The 19,838-nt window shown below is 39.0% G+C and overlaps 1 long non-coding RNA gene across 6 annotated transcripts in view; it reads right to left on the bottom strand.

Annotated features, from left to right (window-relative positions):
* Nucleotides 1-12,196: 12,196 nt before the first annotated feature.
* Nucleotides 12,197-19,838, bottom strand: part of LOC119866718 — a 95,904-nt gene continuing 88,262 nt past the window's right edge. For 5 of the 6 annotated variants that reach the window (XR_005381130.1, XR_005381132.1, XR_005381133.1 and 2 more), the window contains one exon: nucleotides 12,654-13,467. This is a non-coding gene — a long non-coding RNA (uncharacterized LOC119866718). Of the gene's footprint in view, nucleotides 12,369-12,653; nucleotides 13,468-19,838 lie in introns of those variants that run through there. The other variant, XR_005381134.1, reaches the window with a different exon arrangement.

The following is a 19,838-nucleotide window of genomic DNA, read 5'->3' as shown; positions in this document are numbered from 1 at the left end:
CACCCTCTTCTTTCCTGAATCGATGAATGGATTATCTATCCTGCCTCATTCCTACTCACTTCAACAGAATACACACACACAAAAACTAGATTTCATCAACATTTGAAACTTTTTCTTTTAAATATACACTGTAAAGAATGTAAAAAGGCAAACTGCAGAGTGGAAAAAATATTTGTGAAGTATATATAGAACACAGACTTATATCTAGAATATGCAAAGAACACTTAACTGCTCATTAATATAGGACAAATATTCCGATAAACAAAAGATTTGGGGGATCCCTGGGTGGCTTAGCAGTTTGGTGCCTGCCTTTGGCTCAGGGTGTGACCCTGGAGTCCTGGGATTGGGTCCCGCATCAGGCTCCCTGTGTGGAGCCTGCTTCTCTTTCCCTCCTCCCTCCCTCTCTCTCTCTCTCTCTAGCTCTGTCTCTCGTGAATAAATAAAATGTAAAACAAACAAACAACAACAACAAAAAAAAACAAAAGAAAGAACAAAAGATTTGATAGATAAACAAAGAGAAAAAAGGTTTGAACACTTTCCAATAGAATATATATATGATAAATGTGGTATACATAATATATATATTCTATGGTGTGTATGCATATATGTATATAAATTCTATGATATATATAAAATAAGCATTTAAAATGCTCAACAAAGATAGTCATTTGGGAAATGCAAATTAAAACTTTGAGAAAATCTACTACACATGATTAAAATATCTAAAATTAGAAACATTGACTATCGCAAGTGTTGAAGAGGACGTGGAACAGCTGGAACTCTTATACGTATAAAATGACACCACCACCCTGGAAAACAGGCTAGCAATTTCTCAGAAAGTCAAGCATTTACTCAACCATTCCACTCTCAAGAGAAATTCATATACTTGTTCATCAAAGACTTGTATGTGACTATTCAGAACAGCTTTATTAGTACTAGACAAAAAAATGGAAACAATCCCAATGTCCATCAATATGTAAATAAACACATTATGGTATATCATACATTTCCCACTAGTGATTTCATGACCTAAAACTTAGAAAAAACCCAGGCAAACAGACTTATATGACTTGGTCAAAACAAAACTGAAGGTGACAGCTTAAGTTTGGGATATTTCTCCTGCAACTGGCCTGATATGCTCCTACAGCCTGGCAAACTCTTTATGCTCGGAGATGCTGCTTTGGCATCTCCCTTTGGCAATGTTCCCACTCCTGGATTCCATAACAAAGATTATTACTGTCTGCTTTGAATTACTATTTTAGAGCCCATTTATTTTATTGAGTGACTGACAGTTTTGTAACAAAGACTGTATCTTATTTGTTTTTGCCTTCATTTGTCTAAGGAGAATAAATAGATAAATAAAGGTGTGAATACTTCTAGAAAAGATACTCCAATCGTTTTAGAGGTGAGTGTGTAGCTTTGTATAACTGTGATGCTCCTTTTGGCCTGCTTAGATGCATTAAGTTTGGCTCAAATTTTGCAGAAAGCCATGGGTTGAACTTTAAACAAAATATATTCTAGAGTCTAAGAGATTGTTTCCTTGAAACAGGACATCTTGTGAAGGTCAGAGTAATAAAGAATTCTGAAACACAAGAGTGGCCTTGCATACAATCCAGGGGTGATAAATGTCATTAAAAAGCCAACTTGTTCTTACAGCCTGACTCTGTGGGCCATGTCTTATCAATATCCTAGGGCTCTGGTTCTTTTCCAGTGGTACAATGGGTAACTGCTAACATTTGGCTTAATAATTTGATTTCTAACCTATTGAGTCACAGATTATTTTGAGAGTCTGATGAAAACCAGGGAGCTTCTTTTCAGCAGAAGATTCTTCTAGGTATGCCTACAATTTTATACATCTTATTGGGCTTTGTTTTCTACAAACCATCATGATAAGAACTCTGCATCAAATATTAACAGGATAATACCTCATTGGGATAATCAGGAACATTTAGAAGAATTTATTAACAAAGTGTATTGTATTGCAGTGACTGTTGTAACAAATTACCACAAACGTGGTGCTTTGAAACAAGAGGAATTTGTTCTCATAGTTTTCAAGGTCAGAAGTCCAAATCAGTATCTTTAGACTGAAATCAGGGTGCTGGCAAGACTACTTTCTGGGAGCTTTAGGGGAGAATTTATTCCTTGCCTTTTCAAAGGTGGCTGCTGGCATTCCTTGGCATGTGGCTGTATCACTCTTCATGGTCACATTGCCTACTTTTATTCTGTCTGTTATAAGGACATGTTTGAAAGCATGTAGGCCCATCTGGATAATCCAGGATAATCTTTCCATCTCAAGATCCTTCACTTAATCACATTTGCAGGCACTTTTTCCTTATAATACTTATAGGTTTCAGGGATATCTTAGGTAGGCATTATTCAGCCTACTATACAAAGGAACTATTTAAAAAAATAGGCAAGGTCTAGTAGGAGAACCACAGTAGTCCAGAAACCACTGGTAAGGAGTAGAGGCTCTGCTTCAATCCTTAGGCCTGAAGAGGCAACAGGAAATGTGGTCCTGGGACCTGGAAGGACAGAGTCATGAAAAGAAGTTCCTTGAGAGGAACAGAGGGCTCCCTCCCTCCCCCTTCCCCATCATGATTTAAGGAACGCCAGCTTGAGACAAATTTGAAAGGAAAAGGTCAGGGCAGTCACATCCTGATAATGCTCTACCTTGTCTCCTATCTGGTTTCTCATCAGCTTAAGCCAATTGGAAACCAGTAGGTGCAGGTTATTGAATCTACACAGGTTAAGCTCTCACAGAAGAGAGCAGGGTAGAGAAGTGTGGAGAGTAGATCTAGAAGCACAAAGGAAGATACTCATCACTTAGTAATTGGCTCAAAGGGGAGCGTCATCCGTGAACAATTTTCAGGCAATTTTTTTCCTTACAGAAGTGTCATTTTTGAGCATTGGAACACTTGAAGAACCAATTATTCCTCTAGGTAGCTCTTCAAATACTTGCCATTGCTAGTAAGACAATCTGGAGTTCTGTGAAAGCAGGGACTTTGCCTATTTTGTTTACTGATCCTGACCTAGTTTTTAATCTATAAATCCATACATTGTCTATTTGTTGAATAAATGGAGCAGAAATATAGTGTACAAATACCTCATGGTCACCCTCCATATTGCTCCATATTTCCTAGCAGGTGTTTGTTTCTCTTTCTGCACCCTTTGGCCCAATACAGCTGCAGTTGCTCCATGAGACTTTGCTGCTCTACCCTCCAAAGGAGATAGTCCTTTGGTACTGACACAGTTTCCTTCTACACTCATATTCCTCTTGTGGGCCTGGTTCTTTTTTTCATTATTAAAAATATTTATTTATTTATTTATTTATTTATTTATTTATTTATTTATTTATGAGAGACAGAGAGAGAGAGAGAGAGGCAGGCAGAGGGAGAAGCAGGCTCCATGCTGGGAGCCTGACGCGAAACTCGATCCTGGAACCCCAGGATCATGCCCTGGGCCGAAGGCAGATGCTAAACTGCTGAGCCGCCCAGGGATCCCGGGCTTGGTTCTTTTAGCTCCATTGAGCACAACTGCTTAATTCAGGTAGATTCAGGTGCTTTTAGAAGTGATTTCATTAAGTAAAATCTTTGAAGGAAACAGAAAGAAGGAAACTTTACTTATAGGGCTTTGTGTGACTATCATCCTCTTGGAATCCTACGAGGAACAAATATGGGAATTGGATTTGGTTAGCTTATCAGCAGAATCCTGGAGAGGGGGATTCCTGTGGTCCCACAGTGTGGAAAGGGACATAGGAAAGGAGCTGCCTCTGAAGGTGCGGTGTTACAGAAGCTCACGAGATAGAATCAGCTGGGCACTTGTCTACTGGTAGTCGGGAGCTCCCGAAGGCAATTGTGGGGCTGACAGAAAGCTCAGAGGCCACTGGGTCTCTGTGATGCTGCCAAATGTCCTCAGATATCTGGGACCATTAGAGCTCAGTGGCTTCCATATCACACACTTTGATTTCCAAGGGGTTGCAGACTCTGAGGTAGAAGACGGGGAACCCCTTCTGGTAAGCTGCACTGCCATCACCATCAAGATAAAGATCTTCAGACTATTGAAGACTTTTTGACAGAGCCTCTTTCTAACTGCCTGGTCTCCTCCAGTCTATCATCTCCCTTGCTTGTAATGTACTCCTCAAAATAAGGCCAATTGTTTTATGTCATTCAGCATCTGTGTATTAATGTTGCCTAACCCTTCTGCCTCAGATGGGGTAGCTGTCTATTTAACTGGGATGATGATATAACATCCAAGACATTTGGGCAAACACATCTTATTTCTTGACCTAAATTGACTAATAAACTTCCATTTTTATATATTAGGGAGTAGTGTATTGCAACAGACCCACACATCCCTAATGATACGCATCTGAGTTTCACCTAACACTGAAACTCCTAACACTGAAACTTACCCCATTCTTAAACATAATCCATCTTTCTGAGGATTATCACCTCTCATAAATTTTAATATCATCCACAACCTAACATGGTACACATCCTTATTTCTGACCCTCACCTAAATCCCAATCTCAACCTGATCCTGAGTAAGTAAATGAATTAAGGCAGAAATGAGTGAACTGATCATCAAGAGTAAAATTCTACATGGACTGTGACCATTATTCCCAGAGGGGTCTCTTAGCTGGGCTCATAGATGTAGATTTTGGCCACAAGTTTTTGAAGGACAAAAGGAGGGACTTAGTATTCAATGCAATGATTTCCAGATTTAAAAGAATGTTTTTCTCCAAGAAGGCCAATGAAGGGTCAGGGCAGCAATCCATTCCTTAAACAGAAAAGTAGTCTTGTAGACAAATCCAGGATGATAAATGCCACTCAGAGGTTAACTTAATTACTCTTCCAGTCTGACCTTGACATCTTTTCCTGCCCAGTATTGCCCTTGATTCAAGAGGACTTGTTTTTCCCACTTGGTGTTTGGCATACAAAATACACGCATAAATTGCTAAACTAGAAGCTAAATTCCAGTATTCTAGGGCTTTTTGAATTTGGTAATTGTTTTTTAAAATCTGAGGAAAGTCACTTTCTCCCCAGAAAAATGCACATAAATACACATACACACAATTTTGCCTACCATTTCAAGGATTTTAGTGATCCAAGGACCTCATATTTAGAAGCCATGAATTAGAGATATTATCTCCTTAGGTAACCGGCCCCAGAGAGTCTATTAATAGAACATTCTCCAGGCCAGTTCTTCTTGTTCTGAAAATGTCAGTCCTGGGCCTGCTTTCATTCGCTGAATGTTCTTAGTCTCTTATATCTGTGGTCACCTAGGCACCAGGTCTACTAGATAATCTATAGCAGAAACGTCATGAACAATTTAGACCATACTTATTTGAGGCTCTCCACTAGGCTTAGCTCTGCAAAGGGACATTAGATTTGCTTTCCAGAAACAGATGTTGCATGGGTGAGATAAATAAATCAGTAGGTGGCCAGATTCTTGCAGCTGCTAAGCACCTCATATCCATGTGGACTTGTAGGCCACTTTCTGTCCTCATATACAGATATACACCCACTACGAGGTGCTCATACTTGAACAAAAATACTTTAGATTCATTTATGCTGTGTCATGCACTCTACCAGAATAAAGTAGTAGTTACACTTATGTTATGGCTTAGAAAACTGAAGTATTGATCATACAGCAAATTTCCCAAAACTGCACCACAAATTTATGAGAGCTAAGATTAAGACTCTGCTTCCTGGCATCTCAGAATCATTACCTTTTACTAGTGGTCCTAGCTGTGATCTGGGCCTCTGGTCCTTGACTGCCCAGCCCACGTTAGTCCCCAAGGGCACCACAATTCCTCACCATCATGTCGTCTGAGACAGAACATCTCAGCAATGCTCCCTCTAGCCCCACCTCATGAGTCTGGCTCCTTTACTTCCACTGGGCAGTTGCTCAAGTAAACAGGTTTCAAACTCCATTAGTTTTCTTGCATAATTACAATATTTTCCCTTTCTTTGGAGCTCAGGAGCAGAGCTATACTCTTCAGTTTGTACCTTACAGTGTGCCTCATCACTGCTGGCCTCTGCAGCTCCACGTCTATTTTCACGCCCTCATCTTTCCTCCTAGGAAACTATTCTATTTAGTACACATCTATTTTTTGTTTGTTTGTTTGTTTATATGTGTTTTATAAAATGTGTATTGTTTTGTGCATTTGTTTTTAATTTATGTGAGTAGTATCGTGTTATTATTGGGCTAAGTTAAAGTAATTTAGTGGCAATGACAGATAACCTCCCAAATTTTAGTGACTGAACACCATAAAATTTCTTGTTCACACAAGGGTATAATGGAGATGTTGCTTATTGGGTGGTTCTCCTCCAAGTAATGATTCAGGAATCCAGCTTCCTTCCTTCTTACAGCTCCACCATCTAGAACAGGCTCCCAATGTTATGTGGAGGGCTGCCTCATTTGAGACAGCTAGAAAGGGAAAAGAGCATGAAGGATCACCAAGTGTAGATATATTGTCTGCAATCCACCTGCTTTCCCTCAGAGTTTCAGGTACAAGTGCTCATAAAGGACTTTCACTCATGACTTTCACTTTCACTCATGACTTGTCTTTAAACATTAATTCATTCAACAAATATTGCTCTGCGCTCATCTCTTAGCCAAGTCCTGTACGAAGTTGCTTTGAGGAGAAAAAAGGACGTATGTGGCAACTGTACATATAAAAAAGCAAAAGCAAGGCAAAGGAAAACAAAAAACAGCAAAACAACAAACCAAAACAACAAAATCATGGTTTAATGAAGATGTCACAAAAATGCTGCCTAACCTTAAAAGAGGGTGTGACTAATTTTGATGAGTCAGAGAAAGGTTGATATTTATCGTATTTAATTGAGGAGGAAGGAGGGAAGGACATTGCAGAAATAAAGAATAATGCTTCCAAAAGCTGGAAAAAGCAGAGCAAGTAATTGGGCGTGGCTACAGCATTTGGGGGCAGCCGGCAAATGTTCAGGACCTTAATGCCAGGTTAGCAGTCTGGACTTTATCCAGTCTGGAATCACATTCAGGCTTTAGAAACACCATAAGGGTTCAAGTACAGTTTTCCAATTGAGTTGAACTTTTTATATTGCAATTTCCTCATTTGTAAAATTCCTTTGATGGTAATTCCTGATTTCCATCTGGCAGTCTCATTGTGAAGCTCAAATAAAAGGATATAACGTTTTCTTGTACAGTTTAAAGTTGTTTACAGCTAAGAATTTTGATTATAGTTTGTATCCCTCATTGGGAAATATGCTACCCAGGTGAGCCTTTGGCTACTCTTAGAAAATCTTACATATTTTATTAATTTTTATCATATTACATTTTCATATCTTTTTTCTCTTAGCTCTATAACTCCCATATTCTGCAGCATGAGACAGCAGATATAGCATGTATCAATATATGTCTTCATTTGTTAAGTACCCTTTAAAATAATTGATAGGGGCCCTACCGATAGATAAACATAGTCTTTGGGACTTGGTGATTAGTAAAACAAAAATAAAGAAAAAAATAATTCTGCTAATTGAGAGGATACCTTAACAATAGGAACTCAGTGGCTGTGTCATGGGTTTGAGCCAGAGCACACAGGACCTCCATCTTCACAAGATTTGTTGGGGCCAGCAGAGGATCCCAGAAAGACCACAAGGTAGAAATGAAGAAATATATGGATAAAAAGTAGAGGGTTGGAAGATGGGATACAGGCAGAAAAGAGATCCCAGCTGCTTTGAGGATTACAGAGGTCAGAGGGTACATTTTATAGTCTTACTTCCTACAAGAGTCATTCAGGGGGCTACAGGCAAGCCCTGGAAAGCTTGGTGAGCATTATGAAGTCCTGACTCTGGGGAGCATAAAACTGTCGGGCGTGGACCACAGGGAAACAAGGCTGGGTCTGGCCCTTGGGAAAAGCTCCATGATGGGAACAGGAAAGGAGCCCAGATGCTAGAGTGAGCATGAAGCTAGAGCAGTCCTAGCAGACCCTGTGGTGGAAACAGTTGTCCATTCAGACCAAACACGATGGTCACAGAACTAGAAGCAGCCCCAAGTCTGTTGGGGTGTTCAGCCTTCTTGGTTGTAAGGTCGGTGCTTAGTTACCAAGCTTCCTGGCAACCACTCCATATTTAGTGCTCAGAAGATGAAGATTTTATGAGAAATTGAAGTCATCTATGGGAATCAGTTCACAAAGTCCACATAAGCCTCACGGTGAGGCACTGAGGCTCACTGAACCAAGCCGATATGGACTATGAGATTGAACTTTGACGTTGGGCTGCTCACTTCGTCTCTTCACAATTTGTGAGTGGCACTTAAATATTATTTTCTCAATTAGATTGCCTACACTCAGTGTCCCAATTCTGTCTCATTCACTTAGTAACTAACTCATTACCATCTGGCTTCTATTTTAGCAACTGGGTTCGAACTTTACTCTGTAAGTTCCCTTCAGCTTCCAAATTGTGAATATTTTTCTGGATATTCTGTCCCAGTTGACATTGCCTACTCACCTTCCTTGTATCTTCTTTGACCTTCTGTAAGTTTTCTTTCCTCCACTTTTCCCCTTAGATCTTGGGAAGGTTCTTCCATCAAACAATGCTCTGTCTTGGGTGATTGCCTAAGTCCTCGAGACTTAACTATCATCTACCTACTGACAGCTTTCAAGTTGGCCTAAAGTTTCTAAAGATCCTCATATCTGTGTATTTATAGGCCTCCTGGATGCCTATAATGTAATGATTACTACCAAAAACAGCATTCTGCTCTCTAAGCTGTCTTCCTACAAAAGTTTTACCTCATTGACAATATTATAACCACCTAGTTACCCATGTTATGGGCATGTTGGCCAGGTATCCCAAATTCCTTACCTTTTTTCACTTCTCCAGTTCAACATACAGTCAAGCCCTACTGAATTTAAATCCTAAATCGTTTGTGACTTTGTTTCTTCCTATACATCATTTTTAACACTTCCCCAATTGAATGACAGTCTATCTTTTGAGTCCAAGCTTTAGCCATTACGCTATGCTGTGTTCTCAAAGTTCATTTTGTAAAATTAAAGATACACACACAGAGCATGTTATATGTTATTCAAGGTTAAAATACATCTTTCTAGCTGTATGAAATATGGAAATATGTATACTGAATTTATGATAATGGTTGCCTACAAAGGGGGAGCAGTACTTAGGATCACACAATAAGTGGGACTTTGAATGTATTTGTTGTTTTGTTCTATTAAAAAGAAACTTGAACCCCTATGGCAAAAACAATTGTCAGTTGTACGTAGTGCAACTTAAGTAGTGCTTGCTTAAGTTTTCATTAAATAGTTGTAGTTCTGAAATTTCTTTAAAAATATTAGCTTTTAAGTAGGTTGTGGAGCAAGTGAATGGAGTATAATGGTGGTGATTTTGTTAAAAATTCTATAAAGTACAAAAAATACACAGTAATATGTTAGTGGTATGTTATTTTTGGATGGTAGTATTTTACAGGTAGGTATTTTTTCCCTTTATGCCTTGAATAATAATAATTACAAAATTAGGTAAAATTATTTTTAAAATGGTGATTATATTTCCACAAAACATGTAAGTAGTAAATCCAGGAAGTCTAATGAGAGTATACAATCTTAAATGCATCCTTTTACCACCTCCTTAACAAAAGGCTTCTGAATCTTTTCTGTCTTCATTCGCACAACCTTTTCCCTAGTTCAGACTTTAATAACCTCTCTCCTGAAGAGTAACAATAGCCGTGTAACCAGCTTCCCCATTTCTACTTCATTCTCTCTAATCGACTCTGCACATACTTGCTAAGTTGTCTTTCTGAAGAGCCAGTCTCTCTGCGCCACTTGACTTCCAATAATCTTCAAGAGAAGTTTCAAATTTATCAGAAGGTATGTGAGCACCTCCTTCGTCTTATTTTTGTGTTAAGCTCTCGGCTTCTATCTCTTGCAACCTTTCCACCTAGACTCTTTTCTCTAGACTTAGCAGTTCTCCTGGAGCACAATGATATGAGAGGATTGCTGCCTCTCCTTTTAATGTACTTGTTTCCTTCCCCGACTTCCACCCAACGCCCCACCCCTTCAGCCTGGCCAATTCCTGGTCATCTTTTATAGATTAGTTCTTTTATGGAAAGCATTTACTGAGCAGTCTCGGTCATTCTTAGCTAAGATAGTGGCAACTCTTCTGTTATCCTGCAGCCCCTATCCACACTCCTATGCTTATCCCTCTGGGATTAATTATGGATTTTTTTCTGTCTCTTTGACCTATCCTAGTACTTGAGTGTCTAATGCTGAGGTCGTATTTAGCATTTTTTTGAACGAATGATTATGTTTTGCTTTCTGTTACCCTCCTTAGCCTGGACAGAAAAGAAGACAGCCCTCTGAACCCTAGGTCCAGGGATACTGGGCAAACTTGCTGGGAAGACCTTCCTGAATAGAGAAAGCCAGCTTTGGATGACTCAGCTTCTGACTGCTCAGACCCTTCTGACTTCTCCAGTACATGAGAGAAGTGACCTACATTCAGAATCACTTTATAATTCAAGAATTAAACTCAAATGTGTAATAGGAAAAGAAATTATCTCAGCATAGGGAAACATCAGTTTTCAGAAAACCAAGATAACAAAAATGAAGGATCGAAGAAGCAAGAACTGCTGACAACAACAGCGGAGAAAGTAGGACAGTTTAGACAAAGTTTCTTGGAAGGAAAGGACATTCAGTGAATCTGGAATTTTCTATCTTTCCCACATAGCTCTTTATCTGAAAATGACACTTTTGACTATCACAGAATGGTCCCTAGTGACCTAGTAATCAATAGCCTAGTCACCACCATGGACACCAAACCCAAGGTTGGGAGAGGCAAGGGTCCCCAGCAAATATCCAGGAGCTGAATACATTTTAAATTTTAGTCTCAGGTTATTGTTGCATTCATTCAGACTTTCCTCCTTCAAGAAGCATTTGTTTTAAACCTCACTCTTTGTCAAATCTCAGGCTAGGCTTTAGAGATTTAAGTACAATCATGTGTCAGTCTCTGCCACAGAGTTTACTTCTCCCAACTTTTTAAAGTATCGCAGAAAAAGCACATAACACAACATTCACCCTTCCAACAATTTCCAAGAATTGAGTACAGTACAATATTGTGGACCATATGCACATTGTGTAAGAGATGCCCAGGAACCACCCACCTCTACTACCATGCTGCATGATTGAAACTCTACACCCACCCAACAAAAATTCCCCAACTGCCCCTACCCCTGTTCTCTTGCACTCCATTCTACCTTCTGTTTGATTATTTTAGATACCTCATATAAGTGGTATCATGCAGTACTTGTCCTTCTGTAACTGGCCTGTTTCACTTAGCGTAGTGTCTTCCAGGTTCGTCCATATTGTAGCATATGACAGGACTTTCTTTCTTTCTTTCTTTTTTTTTAAGGCTGAATAATACTCCATTGCATATATGTGTGTGTGTGTGTTTGTGTGTGTGTGTGTGTGTGTATATATATATATATATAAAATATATAAAATGTTTATATATACAAAACATTTTATATATTTTATATATAAAATTTTATATATATGTAAAATGTTTCCATCCATTGATGGATATTTAAATTCTTCTACTTCTTGCTTATTGTGAATAATGCTACAATGAACATAGCTATGCAACTATCTCTTTGAGATATTGTTTTCAATTCTTTTGGATATATACCCTAAGGTGAGAATGATAGATCATATAGAAATTCTATTTTTAATATTTTGAGGAAACTCCATACTATTTGCTATAATGAGTGAACCATTTTACATTCCTACCAAAAGACATAATTTCTCTACATCCTCTTCAACCACCAACACTTCCTTTTTTTTTTTTTTTTTTGGATAATAACCATTCTGGAAGGTAAGAGGTAAGAAGTGTCTCATTGTGGTTTTGATTTGCATTTTTTCTAATCATTTGTGATGTCGAGCATATTTTTACACGCTAGTGATGGCCATTTGTATATCTCCTTGGAAAAGTATCCTTTGTATATGAGAAGTATTTCAATATTTTATATACACAAGTAGTTTTTTTTTTTTTTTACCACAATTCTATGAGGTAGGTGCTTTTATTATTCCTGTTTTTTTGGGTAAAGAAACTGAGGCACAAATAAGTTAAGTAATACATTCTTTTAACATTACAACTACCCTATGATAATAGTTACCTATTGACAGTAACTAAGGCAGGTATTATTACCACAATTAAAGTTAAAAAACCCAAGCCAAAGAGTCCTTAAATGACTTGCCTATGGCCATGGCGTATAAATCCTCCTTCCATGGTATTGTGATCAATAATGGATAGAATCTAAAACTTTCAAGTGCTTTCACTTTGTATAGATCCTTCTTCCGAAGATCTTTTTAGGCACAGATATCTCTGCAGAAAAGACAAAGATTACACTGAGCATTAGCAAAGTAAGTACACTACTGATCTATTGATTTATAGAAAGAGATATATATGTACATTCTTCATGAAACAAAAGAGGACTTGAACTGATATACTAAGACTTTGTGTCAGCTTCAAGATCCCCCAGGCCGTAATACCCATGCTGTGGACAACTTTTGCTGTGGCTGTCTTCTCTATAGGAAGGGATCTAAGAGCATATTCATGGCTACCCCAGCTCCTGGGCAAAACTTCTGGATGATGAAATCTAATCCTGTGGTGGGCATGAGGCAGGAATCTAGACTTAGATTAACAGACTCCTGACAGGGACTAATGTGAAGATTCAAGCAATATTCCAAAGGAAATGGTCCAGGGTTGTACTCTTTGATTTAGTATGGTAGGTTGGGTTTAATCACAGAAGCAAGACCTAGTGAAATGTGAGCACAATGCTGGAGCAGGCCAGCAGCCATATGATCTTTATACTCTGCTATTGCTCTGGGGTTCTTTACATTCCCCATTATGGTGATGAGCTGGTCCTACGGGAGTCCTAAATGGCCTCAGATGGGGCGATCAAAGGGCCTCTCCCCCGCGGAGCCAGGGGCAATGGTATTAACTCTACCCAGTAGTTTAGGGGCTGCAAGGGAATGTGCTGGGAGTTTAGTTGTCAGGAGTCAGGTTTTCAAATGAAGGGTATTGGTTCAAAACCTGGAGAGTTCTTCTCATAAAATTTGGAATTGGCGCCTGTATATGGAGGGCAGAAAGAGACTGAAGAAAGAGTCAAGCTATTCCAGATCTGTAGACAGCAGTTTTAATAGGCGAAGGAACTTGCATACAAGGCTTGTCTTTGGTGGCCACAAGATGAGTAGATCTCAGTACCTATCCAGCAAAATCTTAAGAGTTTATATAGAGGCCTCAATGGGTGGGGTTCAGTCATATATCTAATCCAGATGGTCTCAATAACACATTCCTCTCTTAAGGCTTGCTTCTAGTGCTGAAACAGTGGGCAGATCATACATGCCAAGAACAAAGAGCTTCTGATTGCCAGGGGTCTAGCTCACAGGTCAACTGGTGGTCACATCCTTTCAGTGACTTCCTTGAAAGAGATAATAAGTGAGAATAGTTAGGTTGCATATGAACAAAGAAGTAAACATTACACTGGTGCCTTATCATTTTTAAGATCTGACTCTCAGCTGCTCTCTGACCATTTAGTTCTTGATTATTTTGAGTCTCATCTCTATGTGCTATGGTGAGCCTGGGGGACCACAGGCTGCATCTGGCATTTCTTTATATCTCATCCACCACTCAGAATAGAGCTTTGTTTTTCATGTTCAAACACGATGTTTTTGATTTCATTTTTGATCTCCCTTTCCATGTAGTGCCAATACAAGGGCTATTTACAACTTAATAGGATGTTTTCCCTTTGGACATGAAGAGATTGGTTAATTGAGCTGTTGCGTGTCTCTCTTAATCTCCTTGATCTGTAATATTTGGTGTAGAATTATATATACCTTTCCAAAGAAGAGGCTCTACTCCCTGTCTTGATTTCCCTACCTCCCACTTACGTTTTACTCTTCAGCCCTTGGTTGCCATCCCAGCCACTCCACAGAAACTGTTCTAAGGTTATCAGTGACCAAGTATTTACAAAACTAAAATGGCATTTTTGGTATTTATTCACTTGGTATCTTTGTTTCAGTGATGCTGTCAATCACTCCAAATTACTCTCCTGGCTTGTAAGATCCCAGATGTTCCTTATATTGTAGCTGCTCCCTGCCAGGCTTCTCTTTCTCCTCCACATTCCTTTTAAAATGTTGGGAAAATTCTTTCCTCTTTGCATGCCTTTCCTGACTAATCTTATCTATTTCAATATTCTCCTAAACTTTGTTGATCTCCATATTTACATCTTGTAGACCAAATATGTCTAATAAAATTTAAACTTCTGTATCCAATGGCTGCCTGTATATGACCTCCTGCCTATGCAAGAGGCAATTAAAATTCAGGATTTCTGAACTGAACTTACATCTGTGGTCACCTTCCATATTCTCTGTGTCCCCTGGAGGCAATAACCTATGTAGTCACTCAAGCTAGCAACCTTGTTTTTGTCTTCTTTCTTGTCTTCCACATTCAGACATGCAATCCTGTCCATTCTTTCTGTAACTAGTTTTTGAATTTGTTCTCTATGCTCTATTCCAACTACTAACTACTACCTTGTCTCTTAATAGTCTTAGTAGTCTAATTAGTTACCATTCCTTATCTCTTGCCTGGTTTGGTAAAAAACTTTTGGTCTTTGAACCAGTCCCTTCTTCACACTCCCATTGGGACCACTTACATGTAACATGTAACTCTTCTGCTTAATGCTCTTCAAAGATGTCCATTACCAATAACATAATGCCCAATTTTCTTAGCACAATACATGCATCTCTTCATGATCTGACTTCTACCTAGATTTCCAGCAACAAATATCACCAATCTCCATGTTAGGATTTACTCTTTAGCGATATCGATTTGCCTGAGGTCACCCAGTCTGCCATGTTCTTTTTCCTTTTCAAACTTATATTCACCTTGTCATCTCTACCTGTCCTTTTCCCTTTGTTTTCAACCTATCTCTCTCATAACCTTGCATTTTTAATTCTAATATCACCTCATTCAAGAGCATCTCTTTACTCAACTTCTTCCTCCATGACTACCATCATTGTTTGTCTTCTGTGATCCACTAATACTCTCTGTGCATATATATGTTATTGCAGTAGCTATGAGCTAGCCTGGTACAGGGTACGTATCAATAAGTATGTGTGGAATTGAATTGGCATTGCTTATTCTCCTTAATTTCTCCTTGGGATATTGGTAGCCTGCGCCTGGCTGAAACTGGATTCAAATATCAACAATTGGGCCTCTTCCACTCTGAATGTGCCATGTCCACCCCAATGATGTGGATCTTTCTCGGAGCTTCTTACTCCTCCACAAGTGCTGGTCCTCGTGGAACCCTTTCTAGAGGCTTTTAACTTTGTGAGCAGTATGTTGAGTGCCCATTCCTGGTCATCTCTTCTCAGGGTGCAGAGTTGTGGGCGACATCTATCTGTACATTGGCTTGGTTGGTTAGTCCATTTTTTTTTTCTACTTTTTCTGAACTTGTGAAAAGGACTGGTCCCTAATCTCTGTTCTTTGAGAGTTCATGGCAGTCACTTTCTGCCCATGTCAGCAAGAGATATATATTACGCTACCTGGCTGCCATAACAAAATACTACAGACTGTAGGGCTTAGACAACAGAAGTTTATTTTCTCACAGTTCTGGAGACTGGAAAGTACAAGATCAAGGTGCCAATAGGGTTCTATTTCTGGCAAGGATCCTTTTTCTGGCTCAGAGACAAGCTGCTTTGTCCTCACATTATCTTTCCTCTGAGCTTGTGTGTGTGTGTGTGTGTGTGTGTGTGTGAGAGAGAGAGAGAGAGAGAGGCTGAGAGAGAGAGCGTGTGAGAGAGTGCTTTCTTGGTGTCTCTTCTTATAAGGACAGTAAACCTATCAGATCAAGGCCCCACTCTTTTGACCTCATTTAACCTTTTTTACTTCCTTGGAAGCTCCACCTCCAAATACAGGCACATTGGCCTGTATTTGGTTAGGGCTTTCACATTTAGTTGAAGGTGAGGGACACAAACATTCCATCTATAATATGACCAATATTCAGAAGTCTGTTCAACGGTAATCATAAAGAGGAGCTGCCTTGATAGCTGACCTGTGAATGTTACCCAAAATAAAAACTGAAGCCAGAGCTAGAGACAAGGCAGTCCTAAGCATGTAGAATGGTGAATCATGAATTTAACTATTAATAGGAGCAGGGCAGGGGAGAAGAAGATACAATTTGGATTTCATAACATATATAAACTCATATTTCTGTTCCAGCTTTGTTAATTATGACTGGGCTGGCCTATCTACTACAATGTAGGTGTGGAAATTGAAAGTATATCTTTTTAATGGATGGCATAGGAACATCCTCATGTCTATACCTACTATACCAGTCAAACTGATCATTCAGTTCAATTTCTTTAATATGTGACTAGATTAATAAATAAGAGCATGAAATCAGTATATTTGTGCTGAGAAACCAAACCCAAGCAATGAATCTAAAAGAAAGTATCAACCAGGATGTCCGAAGTCTGACTTGGGGATAAAAAAGGATTCCAAGAAAAAAAATGGATGAAGTACATACAATCAAGAAAGAATATCACTTTATTTCACTTATGTTTGGAAATTGTAGCAGTAGGTGTGACCTTTTTTTTTTTTTACCTAACTTTTTAAAATTTTGTTTTGTCTTTTCTTTGATTTATTAGAATAAAGATATTTATGATAACAGCTCTGTGGACATTATTTTTTTTTAATTTATTTTTTATTGGTGTTCAATTTACTAACATACAGAATAACCCCCAGTGCCCGTCACCCATTCACTCCCACCCCCCGCCCTCCTCCCCTTCTACCACCCCTAGTTCGTTTCCCAGAGTTAGCAGTCTTTACGTTCTGTCTGCCTTTCTGATATTTCCCACACATTTATTCTCCCTTCCCTTATATTCCCTTTCACTATTATTTATATTCCCCAAATGAATGAGAACATATAATGTTTGTCCTTCTCTGACTGACTTACTTCACTCAGCATAATACCCTCCAGTTCCATCCACGTTGAAGCAAATGGTGGGTATTTGTCATTTCTAATAGCTGAGTAATATTCCATTGTATACATAAACCACATCTTCTTTATCCATTCATCTTTCGTTGGACACCGAGGCTCCTTCCACAGTTTGGCTATCGTGGCCATTGCTGCTATAAACATCGGGGTGCAGGTGTCCCGGCGTTTCATTGCATTTGTATCTTTGGGGTAAATCCCCAACAGTGCAATTGCTGGGTCGTAGGGCAGGTATATTTTTAACTCTTTGAGGAACCTCCACACAGTTTTTCAGAGTGGCTGCACCAGTTCACATTCCCACCAACAGTGTATGAGGGTTCCCTTTTCTCCGCATCCTCTCCAACATTTGTGGTTTCCTGCCTTGTTAATTTTCCCCATTCTCACCGGTGTGAGGTGGTATCTCATTGTGGTTTTGATTTGTATTTCCCTGATGGCAAGTGATGCAGAGCATTTTCTCATGTGCATGTTGGCCATGTCTATGTCTTCCTCTGTGAGATTTCTGTTCATGTCTTTTGCCCATTTCATGATTGGATTGTTTATTTCTTTGGTGTTGAGTTTAATAAGTTCTTTATAGATCTTGGAAACTAGCCCTTTATCTGATATGTCATTTGCAAATATCTTCTCCCATTCTGTAGGTTGTCTTTGAGTTTTGTTGACTGTATCCTTTGCTGTGCAAAAGCTTCTTATCTTGATGAAGTCCCAATAGTTCATTTTTGCTTTTGTTTCTTTTGCCTTCGTGGATGTATCTTGCAAGAAGTTACTATGGCCGAGTTCAAAAAGGGTGTTGCCTGTGTTCTTCTCTAGGATTTTGATGGAATCTTGTCTCACATTTAGATCTTTCATCCATTTTGAGTTTATCTTTGTGTATGGTGAAAGAGAGTGGTCTAGTTTCATTCTTCTGCATGTGGATGTCCAATTTTCCCAGCACCATTTATTGAAGAGACTGTCTTTCTTCCAATGGATAGTCTTTCCTCCTTTATCGAATATTAGTAGCCCATAAAGTTCAGGGTCCACTTCTGGATTCTCTATTCTGTTCCACTGATCTATGTGTCTGTTTTTGTGCCAGTACCACACTGTCTTGATGACCACAGCTTTGTAGTACAACCTGAAGTCTGGCATTGTGATGCCCCCAGATATGGTTTTCTTTTTTAAAATTCCCCTGGCTATTCGGGGTCTTTTCTGATTCCACACAAATCTTAAAATAATTTGTTCTAACTCTCTGAAGAAAGTCCATGGTATTTTGATAGGGATTGCATTAAACGTGTATATTGCCCTTGGTAACATTGACATTTTCACAATATTAATTCTGCCAATCCATGAGCATGGAATATTTTTCCATCTCTTTGTGTCTTCCTCAATTTCTTTCAGAAATGTTCTATAGTTTTGAGGGCACAGATCCTTTACCTCTTTGGTTAGGTTTATTCCTAGGTATCTTATGCTTTTGGGTGCAATTGTAAATGGGATTGACTCCTTAATTTCTCTTTCTTCAGTCTCATTGTTAGTGTATAGAAATGCCACTGATTTCTGGGCATTGATTTTGTATCCTGCCACGCTACCGAATTGCTGTATGAGTTCTAGCAATCTTGGGGTGGAGGCTTTGGGGTTTTCTATGTAGAGTATCATGTCATTGGTGAAGAGGGTGAGTTTGACTTCTTCTTTGCCAATTTGAATGCCTTTAATGTCTTTTTGTTGATTGCTGAGGCTAGGACTTCCAGTACTATGTTGAATAGCAGTGGTGAGAGTGGACATCCCTGTCTTGTTCCTGATCTTAGGGGAAAGGCTCCCAGTGCTTCCCCATTGAGAATGATATTTGCTGTGGGCTTTTCATAGATGGCTTTTAAGATGTCGAGGAATGTTCCCTCTATCCCTACACTCTGAAGAGTTTTGATCAGGAATGGATGCTGTATTTTGTGTGGACATTATTTTAACGATTGGAATTCATGCTTCAATTCTCATACAAAATCAGGTCCTTTGTTCCTATGTTTTCAGTTGTAATATCAGTGTGGACTATTATAATAAAGATGCAAGTAGTGTCTACCATTCTGGACATTTACATCAATGTATAAAATTCTTTTTTTTAAAAAAAGATTTTATTTATTTATTCATGAGAGACACACACAGAAAGAGGCAGAGACACAGACAGAGGGAGAAGCAGGCTCCATGCAGGGAGTCCGATGTGGGACTTGATCCCTGGATCCCGAGATCACAACCTGAGCCGAAGGCAGACGCTTAACCCCTGAGCCACCCAGGTGTCCCAAATGTAGAAAATTCTATTGGAGTGTACTGCTATAAAGAAAGTAATGCTGCCCCCTGTGTGTTAGAAGGTCTGGGTCTATTTCTCAGTTCTATAACTTCATAGCTTTAGCAACATTGGACTTCATCTCTATAAATCTCAGTTTCTTCATCTAAAAAATGGAAATAATAATGATAACCTTCTTCAGAAGGTTTGGAAAACTGAAGAAGTCAACAAAAGTGAGTGGCATGTTTCGAATGCTTGATCAATCACATTATTCTGTGGTGAAAAGCACATTCCAGCTCTGGAGCGAGACCATGTAAGTTAGAATCTTGGTCTTAATACTACCACTTATTGGCTCTGTGACCTTCACCAAATTACTTAATGTCTCTGTGTTTCAATTCCCTCATCTGTAAGATGAAGAGTATAATTGTAACAATCTTTAGGGTTTTTAAGACGAATGAATATCTGAATACAGGTAAAGCTCCTAGAACATAGTAAGTACTCAATGAATATTAAGAAGGACAAAGCAATGATGAGTTCAAAATATATGAGAATATTC

The sequence above is a fragment of the Canis lupus genome, chromosome 29, assembly GCF_011100685.1.
Source record: "Canis lupus familiaris isolate Mischka breed German Shepherd chromosome 29, alternate assembly UU_Cfam_GSD_1.0, whole genome shotgun sequence".
NCBI lineage: Eukaryota > Metazoa > Chordata > Mammalia > Carnivora > Canidae > Canis > Canis lupus.
Note: the sequence above shows the minus strand (reverse complement) of the source record. Positions and strands in the feature narration are given on the sequence as shown.